Below are 9,765 nucleotides of genomic sequence, written 5' to 3'. Positions count from 1 at the left end.
TGATTTATTTAAGTACAGTATATGCTGAAAATGTTTACTTTTTATCGGAGCTAAAATGAAATTTCATGGTTCCCTGCTTTTTATTATAATAATGGAGCAATAAATGAAATACAAATACACACCAATTAACATTTTAACTTTTAATATTATCACAAATTTCACCTTAAAAATCAGACAACAAGTTTTCTACATCAACTTAGCTAACATCTTTTGTACTAAGCCTAATCTTCGAAAAGATTTTCTTTACTGTAGTACTGTAGGCCTATTACCATTATTTATTTGCCGATTTGAAATGTACATTTAAACTTTATTAAACTACTGCACAACAACCAACCGCCACTTGAACCTTTAAATAAGTAAATTAGGATAAGTTAAAGTTTTTAAAAAATAAAATGTCTTTTTGGCAATACATCTATAGATATCCATTATTACAGTATTAATAGTGCTTTTTCACATTATATGCCAGAGCAATTAATATGACTCATAAGAAATTGTTGTTGATTTAATGCTATTTGTATTGAAGTATGTAGAACAATCCTCTGTGGTCTGTAAAAAAAAAACAACATTCAATTAATAATAATCATTATTTAATTATATTTGTATATTTTACTTTTTTTCTTAGGCCTATAAACAACGCGCGCCCGACAATGAACACGCGCCAATAATGCACGCACTACCCCACTATAGGCTAAAGCCTGGCTCTCCTACTGTACTACTAGGCCTAGACTATATTGATTTATAAATAAAAAAAAGAGGCTTTGTAGAGTTTTATGATTAAAAACAGCTTTCCTATATATTATATGTTGCCCTTATTAATTTACAAAACCACATTTTTTATCTTATGGCGTAAAAAATGATTTTAGCTACAACCATGTGTTCCATTTTCAATAGTGAAATACCCAAGAAGGCACATGTTTAAGCAGCCATTAAAAAAAAATAAAAAATAACCCCAACGAGATTTTTTTATTAACTACTATTGAAAAATCAAATATTCAGAAACTATAAAACCCACCTTCTCAAAAAATTGCGTTGTTTTATTACAGCCTCAACAAATTAGACGAAATTTTAACATTCGAATAGCCTAAAATTGTTTAAAAAACATCGGTGTAATTCACCCTTGTTTCACACAAATATAATGGGTTCGTCGATTAAAAAACAATATCACGTGGTTCGTAGATGCCTTGTCAAAGGTTTTCATGAATTATTCATTAGTAAATAAAACCAAAAGTTCCAATTGGCCAATTTGCAAAAACCTAAGATTTACTTTTCAAAACAAAGTTGCTTCCGGGTAATTGTCCACGCTGTCTCGTGTGCAAAAACGATTGGCTGCCGATAGAGGGCTCACTACTTTTTGTCCCTGGTGAATCGAGTGTGAGATAGATCAGATAGAGAGATAGATCAGCGAGAGATAGATAGATCAGCGAGAGAGAGATAGATTAGCAAGAGAGAGATAGATCAGAGAGAGAGAGATAGATCAGCGAGAGAGAGAGAGATCAGCGAGAGAGATAGATCAGCGATAGAGAGATAGATCAGCGAGAGAGATATAGATAGATCAGCGAGAGAGAGATAGATCAGCGAGAGAGATATAGATCAGCGAGAGAGAGATAGATCAGCGAGAGATAGATAGATAAGCGAGAGAGAGAGATAGATCAGCAAGAGAGAGATAGATCAGCGAGAGAGAGAGATAGATCAGCGAGAGCGAGATAGATTAGCGAGAGAGAGATAGATCAGCGAGAGAGAGATAGATCAGCGAGAGAGAGAGAGAGAGATAGATCAGCGAGAAAGAGATAGATCAGCGAGAGAGATAGATAGATAAGCGAGAGAGATAGATCAGCGAGAGAGAGAGAGAGAGAGATAGATCAGCGAGAGAGAGAGAGAGAGATAGATCAGCGAGAGAGAGATAGATCAGCGAGAGAGAGATAGATCAGCGAGAGGGAGAGATAGATCAGCGAGAGAGATATAGATCAGCGAGAGAGAGATAGATCAGCAAGAGAGAAATAGATCAGCGAGAGAGAGATAGATCAGCGAGAGGGAGAGATAGATCAGCGAGAGAGAGATAGATCAGCGAGAGAGAGATAGATCAGCGAGAGGGAGAGATAGATCAGCGAGAGAGAGATAGATCAGCGAGAGAGAGATAGATCAGCGAGAGAGAGATAGACCAGCGAGAGAGAGATAGATCAGCGAGAGAGATAGATCAGCGAGAGAGAGATAGATCAGCGAGAGGGAGAGATAGATCAGCGAGAGAGATATAGATCAGCGAGAGAGAGATAGATCAGCGAGAGAGATATAAATCAGCGAGAGAGAGATAGATCAGCGAGAGAGAGATAGATCAGCGAGAGAGAGAAAGATCAGCGAGAGAGAGATAGATCAGTGAGAGAGAGATAGATCAGCGAGAGAGAGATAGATTAGCGAGAGAGAGATAGATCAGCGAGAGAGAGAGAGATAGATCAGAGAGAGAGAGATAGATCAGCGAGAGAGAGATAGATCAGCGAGAGAGAGATAGATTAGCAAGAGAGAGATAGATCAGCGAGAGAGAGATAGATCAGCGAGAGAGATAGATCAGCGAGAGAGAGATAGATCAGCAAGAGAGATAGATCAGCGAGAGAGAGATAGATAGATCAGCGAGAGAGAGATAGATAGATCAGCGAGAGAGAGAGAGATAGATCAGCAAGAGAGAGATAGATCAGCGAGAGAGAGAGAGAGATAGATCAGCGAGAGCGAGATAGATTAGCGAAAGAGATAGATCAGCGAGAGAGAGATAGATCAGCGAGAGAGAGAGATAGATCAGCGAGAAAGAGATAGATCAGCGAGAGAGAAAGATAGATAGATCAGCGAGAGAGAGAGATAGATCAGCGAGAGAGAGAGAGATAGATCAGCGAGAGAGAGAGAGAGAGAGAGAGAGAGATAGATCAGCGAGAGAGAGAGATAGATCAGCGAGAGAGAGATAGATCAGCGAGAGAGAGATAGATCAGCGAGAGGGAGAGATAGATCAGCGAGAGAGAGATAGATCAGCGAGAGAGAGATAGATCAGCGAGAGAGAGATAGATCAGCGAGAGAGATAGATCAGCGAGAGAGAGAGATAGATCAGCGAGAGAGAGAAAGATCAGCAAGAGAGAGATAGGTCAGTGACAGAGAGATAGATCAGCGAGAGAGATAGATCAGCGAGAAAGATATAGATCAGCGAGAGAGAGAGATCGATCAGCGAGAGAGAGAGAGATAGATCAGCGAGAGAGAGAAAGATCAGCGAGAGAGAGAGAGATAGATCAGCGAGAAAGAGATAGATCAGCGAGAGAGATAGATAGATCAGCGAGAGAGAGATAGATCAGCGAGAGAGAGAGAGAGAGATAGATCAGCGAGAGAGAGAAAGAGAGATAGATCAGCGAGAGAGAAATAGATCAGCGAGAGGGAGAGATAGATCAGCGAGAGAGATATAGATCAGCGAGAGAGAGATAGATCAGAGAGAGAGAGATAGATCAGCGAGAGAGAGATAGATCAGCGAGAGAGAGATAGATTAGCAAGAGAGAGATAGATCAGCGAGAGAGAGAGAGATAGATAAGCGAGAGAGAGATAGATTAGCGAGAGAGAGAGATAGATCAGCGAGAGAGAGATAGATCAGCGAGAGAGAGAGAGATCAGCGAGAGAGAGATAGATCAACGAGAGAGAGAGAGATCAGCGAGAGAGAGAGATAGATCAACGAGAGAGAGATAGATCAGCGAGAGAGAGAGATAGATCAGCGAGAGAGAGATAGATCAGCGAGAGAGAGATAGATCAGCGAGAGAGAGAGAGATCAGCGAGAGAGAGAGAGAGATAGATCAGCGAGAGAGAGAGATAGATCAGCGAGAGAGAGAGAGATAGATCAGCGAGAAAGAGATAGATCAGCGAGAGAGAGAGATAGATCAGCGAGAGAGAGATAGATCAGCGAGAGAGAGATAGATCAGCAAGAGAGATAGATCAGCGAGAGAGAGATAGATAGATCAGCGAGAGAGAGATAGATAGATCAGCGAGAGAGAGAGAGATAGATCAGCAAGAGAGAGATAGATCAGCGAGAGAGAGAGAGATAGATCAGCGAGAGCGAGATAAATTAGCGAAAGAGATAGATCAGCGAGAGAGAGATAGATCAGCGAGAGAGAGAGATAGATCAGCGAGAAAGAGATAGATCAGCGAGAGAGATAGATAGATCAGCGAGAGAGAGATAGATCAGCGAGAGAGAGAGAGATAGATCAGCGAGAGAGAGAGAGAGAGAGAGAGAGAGATAGATCAGCGAGAGAGAGAGTGATAGATCAGCGAGAGAGAGATAGATCAGCGAGAGAGAGATAGATCAGCGAGAGGGAGAGATAGATCAGCGAGAGAGAGATAGATCAGCGAGAGAGAGATAGATCAGCGAGAGAGAGATAGATCAGTGAGAGAGATAGATCAGCGAGAGAGAGAGATAGATCAGCGAGAGAGAGAAAGATCAGCGAGAGAGAGATAGGTCAGCGACAGAGAGATAGATCAGCGAGAGAGATAGATCAGCGAGAGAGATATAGATCAGCGAGAGAGAGAGATAGATCAGCGAGAGAGAGAAAGATCAGCGAGAGAGAGAGAGATAGATCAGCGAGAAAGAGATAGATCAGCGAGAGAGATAGATAGATCAGCGAGAGAGAGATAGATCAGCGAGAGAGAGAGAGAGAGATAGATCAGCGAGAGAGAGAGAGAGAGATAGATCAGCGAGAGAGAGATAGATCAGCGAGAGGGAGAGATAGATCAGCGAGAGAGATATAGATCAGCGAGAGAGAAATAGATCAGCGAGAGAGAGATAGATCAGCGAGAGGGAGAGATAGATCAGCGAGAGAGAGATAGATCAGCGAGAGAGAGATAGATCAGCGAGAGAGAGAGAGATAGATCAGCGAGAGGGAGAGATAGATCAGCGAGAGAGAGATAGATCAGCGAGAGAGAGATAGATCAGCGAGAGAGAGATAGACCAGCGAGAGAGAGATAGATCAGCGAGATAGAGAGATAGATCAGCAAGAGAGATAGATCAGCGAGAGAGAGATAGATCAGTGAGAGGGAGAGATAGATCAGCGAGAGAGATATAGATCAGCGAGAGAGAGATAGATCAGCGAGAGAGATATAAATCAGCGAGAGAGAGATAGATCAGCGAGAGAGAGATAGATCAGCGAGAGAGAGAAAGATCAGCGAGAGAGAGATAGATCAGTGACAGAGAGATAGATCAGCGAGAGAGAGATAGATTAGCGAGAGAGAGATAGATCAGCGAGAGAGAGAGAGATAGATCAGAGAGAGAGAGAGATAGATCAGCGAGAGAGAGATAGATCAGCGAGAGAGAGATAGATCAGCGAGAGAGAGATAGATCAGCGAGAGAGAAATAGATCAGCGAGAGAGAGATAGATAGATCAGCGAGAGAGAGAGATAGATAGATCAGCGAGAGAGAGAGAGATAGATCAGCAAGAGAGAGATAGATCAGCGAGAGAGAGAGATAGATCAGCGAGAGTGAGATAGATTAGCGAGAGAGATAGATCTGCGAGAGAGAGATAGATCAGCGAGAGAGAGATAGATCATCGAGAAAGAGATAGATCAGCGAGAGAGATAGATAGATCAGTGAGAGAGAGATAGATCAGCGAGAGAGAGAGATAGATCAGCGAGAGAGAGAGAGAGAGAGATAGATCAGCGAGAGAGAGAGAGATAGATCAGCGAGAGGGAGATAGATCAGCGAGAGAGAGATAGATCAGCGAGAGGGAGAGATAGATCAGCGAGAGAGAGATAGATCAGCGAGAGAGAGATAGATCAGCGAGAGAGAGATAGATCAGCGAGAGAGAGAGAGATAGATCAGCGAGAGAGAGAAAGATCAGCGAGAGAGAGATAGGTCAGCGACAGAGAGATAGATCAGCGAGAGAGATAGATCAGCGAGAGAGATAAAGATCAGCGAGAGAGAGAGATAGATCAGCGAGAGAGAGAGATAGATCAGCGAGAGAGAGAAATATCAGCGAGAGAGAGATAGATCAGTGAGAGAGAGATAGATCAGCGAGAGAGAGATAGATTAGCGGGGGAGAGATAGATCAGCGAGAGAGAGAGATAGATCAGAGAGAGAGAGATAGATCAGCGAGAGAGAGATAGATCAGCGAGAGAGAGATAGATTAGCAAGAGAGAGATAGATCAGCGAGAGAGAGATAGATCAGCGAGAGAGAGAGAGAGATCAGCGAGAGAGAGATAGATCAGCGAGAGAGAGATAGATCAGCGAGAGAGAGATAGATCAGCGAGAGAGAGAGAGATAGATCAGCGAGAGAGATAGATTAGCGAGAAGGAGAGATAGATCAGCGAGAGAGAGATAGATCAGCGAGAGAGAGATAGATCAGCGAGAGAGATAGATCAGCGAGAGAGAGATAGATCAGCGAGAGAGAGATAGATCAGCGAGAGAGAGAGATGGATCAGCGAGAGAGAGAGAGATAGATCAGCGAGATAGAGAAAGATCTGCGAGAGAGAGAGATAGATCAGCGAGAGAGATAGATCAGCGAGAGAGAGATAGATCAGCGAGAGAGAGATAGATCAGCGAGAGAGAGATAGATCAGCGAGAGAGAGATAGATCAGCGAGAGAGAGAGATAGATCAGCGAGATAGAGAAAGATCAGCGAGAGAGAGATAGATCAGTGACAGAGACATAGATCAGCGAGAGAGAGATAGATCAGCGAGAGAGATATAGATCAGCGAGAGTGAGATAGATCAGCGAGAGATAGATAGATCAGCGAGAGAGAGAGAGAGAGATAGATCAGCAAGAGAGAGATAGATCAGCGAGAGAGAGAGAGATCAGCGAGAGAGAGAGATAGATTAGCGAGAGAGAGAGAGATAGATAGATCAGCGAAAGAGAGATAGATCAGCGAGAGAGAGAGAGATAGATCAGCGAGAAAGAGATAGATCAGCGAGAAAGATAGATAGATCAGCGAGAGAGAGATAGATCAGCGAGAGAGAGAGAGATAGATCAGCGAGAGAGAGAGATAGATCAGCGAGAGAGAGATAGATCAGCGAGAGAGAGAGATAGATCAGCGAGAGGGAGAGATAGATCAGCGAGAGAGATATAGATCAGCAAGAGAGAGAGAGTTAGATCAGCTAGAGAGAGATAGATCTGCGAGAGAGAGATAGATCAGCGAGAGAGAGAGATAGATCAGCGAGAGAGAGAGATAGATCAGCGAGAGAGAGAAAAATCAGCGAGAGAGAGATAGATCAGCGACAGAGAGATAGATCAGCGAGAGAGAGATAGATCAGCGAGAGAGAGAGAGAGAGATATATATATATCAACGAGAGAGATAGATCAGCGAGAAAGAGATAGATCAGCGAGAGAGAGAAAGATCAGCGAGAGAGAGATAGATCAGCGAAAGAGAGATAGATCTGCGAGAGAGAGATAGATGAGCGAGAGAGAGATAGATCAGCGAGAGAGAGATAGATCAGCGAGAGAGAGAGAGATAGATAGATCAGCGAGAGAGAGATAGATAGATCAGCGAGAGAGAGATAGATCAGCGAAAGAGAGATAGATAGATCAGCGAGAGAGATAGATCAGCGAGAGAGAGATAGATAGATGAGCGAGAGAGAGATAGATCAGCGAGAGAGAGATAGATCAGCGAGAGAGAGATAGATCAGCGAGAGAGAGATAGATCAGCGAGAGAGAGATAGATAGATCAGCGAGAGAGAGATAGATAGATCAGCGAGAGAGAGATAGATAGATCAGCGAGAGAGGGATAGATAGATCAGCGAGAGAGAGATAGATAGATCAGCGAGAGAGAAAAAGATGAGCGAGAGAGATAGATCAGCGAGAGAGATAGATAGATCAGCGAGAGAGAGATAGATCAGCGAGAGAGAGAGAGATAGATAGATCAGTGAGAGAAAGAGATAGATCAGCGAGAGAGAGATAGATCAGCGAGAGAGAGATAGATCAGCGAGAGGGAAAGATAGATCAGCAAGAGAGAGATAGATCAGCGAGAGAGATAGATCAGCGAGAGAGAGATAGATCAGCGAGAGAGAGATAGATCAGCGAGAGAGAGAGATGGATCAGCGAGAGAGAGAGATAGATCAGCGAGATAGAGAAAGATCTGCGAGAGAGAGATTGATCAGCGACAGAGAGATAGATCAGCGAAAGAGAGATAGATCAGCGAGAGAGATATAGATCAGCGAGAGAGAGATAGATCAGCGAGAGAGAGATAGATCAGCGAGAGAGAGAAAGATCAGCGAGAGAGAGATAGATCAGCGAGCGAGAGAGAGAGAGAGAGAGATAGATCAGCGAGAGAGAGATAGATCAGCGAGAGAGATAGATTAGCGAGAGAGAGATAGATCAGCGAGAAAGAGATAGATCAGCGAGAGAGAGAGAGAGATCAGCGAGAGAGAGATAGATCAGCGAGAGAGAGATAGATCAGCGAGAGAGATATAGATCAGCGAGAGAGAGAGAGATAGATAGATCAGCGAGAGAGAGATATATCAGCGAGAGAGAGATAGATCAGCGAGAGGGAAAGATAGATCAGCGAGAGAGAGAGATAGATCAGCGAGAGAGAGAGATAGATCAGCGAGAGATATAGATCAGCGAGAGAGAGATAGATCAGCGAGAGAGAGAGATGGATCAGCGAGAGAGAGATAGATCAGCGAGATAGAGAAAGATCTGCGAGAGAGAGATTGATCAGCGACAGAGAGATAGATCAGCGAAAGAGAGATAGATCAGCGAGAGAGATATAGATCAGCGAGAGAGAGATAGATCAGCGAGAGAGAGAAAGATCAGCGAGAGAGAGATAGATCAGCGAGAGAGAAATAGATCAGCGGTAGAGAGATAGATCAGCGAGAGAGAGAGAGAGAGAGATAGATCAGCGAGAGAGAGATAGATCAGCGAGAGAGAGAGATAGATCAGCGAGAGAGAGATAGATTAGCGAGAGAGAGATAGATCAGCGAGAGAGAGATAGATCAGCGAGAGAGAGAGAGAGAGAGAGAGAGAGAGAGAGAGAGAGAGAGAGAGAGAGAGAGAGAGAGAGAGAGATCAGCGAGAGAGAGAGATAGATCAGCGAGAGAGAGATAGATCAGCGAGAGAGATATAGATCAGCGAGAGAGAGAGAGATAGATCAGCGAGAGAGAAATAGATCAGCGAGAGAGAGAGATAGATCAGTGAGAGACAGATAGATCAGCGAGAGAGAGATAGATCAGCGAGAGAGAGATAGATCAGCGATAGAGAGAGATAGATCAGCGAGAGAGAGAGATAGATCAGCGAGAGAGAGAGAGAGAGAGAGAGATAGATCAGCGAGAGAGAGATAGATCGGCGAGAGAGAGATAGATCAGCGAGAGAGAGATAGATCAGCGAGAGAGAGAGAGAGATAGATCGGCCAGAGAGATAGATCAGCGAGAGAGAGATAGATCAGCGAGAGAGAGATAGATCAGCGAGAGAGAGATAGATCAGCGAGAGAGAGAGAGATAGATCAGCGAGAGAGAGAGAGAGATAGATCAGCGAGAGAGAGAGATAGATCAGTGAGAGAGAGAGAGAGATAGATCAGCGAGAGAGAGATAGATCAGCGAGAGAGAGATAGATCAGCGAGAGAGAGAGATAGATCAGCGAGAGAGAGATAGATCAGCGAGAGAAAGATAGATCAGCGAGAGAGAGATAAATCAGCGAGAGAGAGATAGATCGAAGAAATTTGGTTAATGCAATCTAGGAACAATGAAGCGCAACCAGTACGCTACTTGAAAGATATCTCTTAATTGTTGTTATTATTTTACAATTATTTGGACTTTTATTTGGTGTTGAACT

The 9,765-nt window shown here is 43.7% G+C and overlaps 1 long non-coding RNA gene across 1 annotated transcript; it reads right to left on the bottom strand.

Annotated features, from left to right (window-relative positions):
* Nucleotides 1-471: 471 nt before the first annotated feature.
* Nucleotides 472-1,234, bottom strand: LOC140060840 (uncharacterized). The gene is made up of 2 exons (XR_011847375.1): nucleotides 1,013-1,234; nucleotides 472-546 (listed from the first exon to the last, which is right to left on the bottom strand). It is a non-coding gene; the product is annotated as an uncharacterized lncRNA (long non-coding RNA).
* Nucleotides 1,235-9,765: the final 8,531 nt, after the last annotated feature.

This window comes from Antedon mediterranea, chromosome 10 (assembly GCF_964355755.1).
Source record: "Antedon mediterranea chromosome 10, ecAntMedi1.1, whole genome shotgun sequence".
NCBI classification, from domain to species: Eukaryota; Metazoa; Echinodermata; class Crinoidea; order Comatulida; family Antedonidae; genus Antedon; species Antedon mediterranea.
This window is presented reverse-complemented; position numbering and strand designations above follow the sequence as displayed.